This window comes from Hippichthys cyanospilos, chromosome 16 (assembly GCF_059441005.1).
Source record: "Hippichthys cyanospilos isolate Australia breed blue-spotted pipefish chromosome 16, RoL_Hcya_1.0, whole genome shotgun sequence".
In the NCBI taxonomy this organism is placed as follows: domain Eukaryota; kingdom Metazoa; phylum Chordata; class Actinopteri; order Syngnathiformes; family Syngnathidae; genus Hippichthys; species Hippichthys cyanospilos.
Genome location: NC_142384.1, coordinates 10,636,693 through 10,638,831, shown reverse-complemented (window position 1 = coordinate 10,638,831; position 2,139 = coordinate 10,636,693).

The following is a 2,139-nucleotide window of genomic DNA, read 5'->3' as shown; positions in this document are numbered from 1 at the left end:
TTGCGGTATGCGGAAGAGGGGGCTGCGGCGTGTAGGGCACGTGGGGAAGCCGCTGGATACGCCCACTTTGGGGCTCATGATTCATGACAGTGGTGCCCCAAAACATTTAACACAATGAAGACATTTTGTTTATGTAAATGCATTTCTACTTGATCTTCCTTATTATCCAATGCGTACCAAAATATTTAAATAAACAGTTTTGAAAAATGTCCTGAGGGGACAGCAACTCAAATTTTTTTGACAAACTAATGTCCTTTAAACATAGCATTTTTATTAACATAGTGTAAAGGCAGCAAAATCAAAGTCAAAACAAGCTTTTTTCAGTTGCGATTCTGATTAAAAGTAAGGGCGTATCTCCCCACAAATGGTTTTGAAAAACCTATCCTCATACCTTTGTTACATTTCGCCTAGACTACTGTAATTTTTTGTTTATTGGTCTCAAACAGTTGAGATTTGTTTGTATTTTAGTAAATGTACAGCACTTTAGTGAGCACTTTAAGGTTGTTTGACTTGAAAAGTCACTATTCTTTTTTTCCACCTCAGTGGGTGGCCATTTTGCCACTTCCCGTCAAAAAAAATAAATAAAATAAAATCACATCACACTTGCTAAAACTCTGCTCATGACCAACCAGGCCTCACACTTGTTTAGTTTGGTCAGTGTGGCAAAACAGCAAGCCCCTGAGATAGAATAAAAATGCTGCACCTTGCTGCTTAATTGATACTCCATAAACGCAATAGCAATCAGAATACCATGTTTAAGGTGGTGTAGCATACAACATATTGTCATTAAGAAAATTTGGGGGTTGACTTTTACATTTACATTTACATTTGGAAGAGAGTAAAGAATTTGGAGTGATTCCGAGTAAAAAAAATGGATTCTGTTTAGACAGTGTTTTAGAGTAAAATATACAGCAGAAACTTGCTTTATATTTAATTATCACTAATTGTAACATTACTATTTACTCTGCATCACACTCATGCTCAACTCCACAAACAGATATAAATATCCCTATTGTGTCAATCATATGGATGTTACAGTCATATGGCCTGAAGACACTTAAGAAACCAGCACCCCCGCATATCTCATTAAAAGAAAAACCTTGCAAAGCAGTTAAGTTGTCCAGCAGAATTCCTGTTAATGGAGGAACGTTGTGAATATTTCATCGGCCTCCTTTTGAGACAAGCAACATACAGTATAGTTGGAGGAAGGTGAGGGCCTGTGGTACTCAAGACTTCATTGCTGCTTGTGCAGCATAATCTGATCAAAAATGAACTGTATACATGCTCAGTATACAGAATGTTGTGTATTCTGCTAATAACTTACTGTTGACATGTATCAGTGATGTAGACGTTCGTATATCTGAAACTCTCACTGTGGAGTCAAAAAAGCAAAACAAAAATGTATTTAAAAACAATCAAAACGTTTTGCTAAATATTTCATTTTTTGCCTACAAATACTGTACGCAGAAAGGAATACAGAACTGCAGTTCACTCACAGTAACTGCAAAGCCACAGCACTCTCTGCTGTGCAAAGAGTAACATCACACCTTGCAATTTGTCTACATTAAGAAATATTTTGTTGTAGATAAGGGTAGATAAAGTAAAATAACAGCTGCCGATACAAGAAAGTAATGAAATGTTAAAGGTATAGTCCGCTTATGTCGCCATTTTCGGCTGTAAAAAGTAAGGAAGTAATAATTATGTAAGTAATAAAATCTCTGTATTGTGATAGTTTTTTTTTTTTTAATGTTCTACTCATAACTTTAAAAAAAACTTTTTTTCCACTTGGTGTCGACTGAAAAATGACATCTCCTGTGCCCAAGGATTAGGTAATGACCAATTACGGCTCACCTGTTGGTCATGTGACATTCACTTGCAGAGCAGTGATTGTTAGCTAAACACATATGGCAAACTGGCATTTTCGTTTAGTTTTAATTGTACGTAAAATATAATCGTCATTAAATTTAACTACAGAAAAAAATAACTTGGATTATAAATGGCAAAAAAAGTGAATTTTACAAGAACATACGATTAGATTAGTTTTATTCTAAAGGAACCCAATTACGTCACAGCGAGAGAATCGCCTGCTGATGCCACTTATGCAATTAAGAGGGTATAAGAAAGGGTGCAAATTTGGAC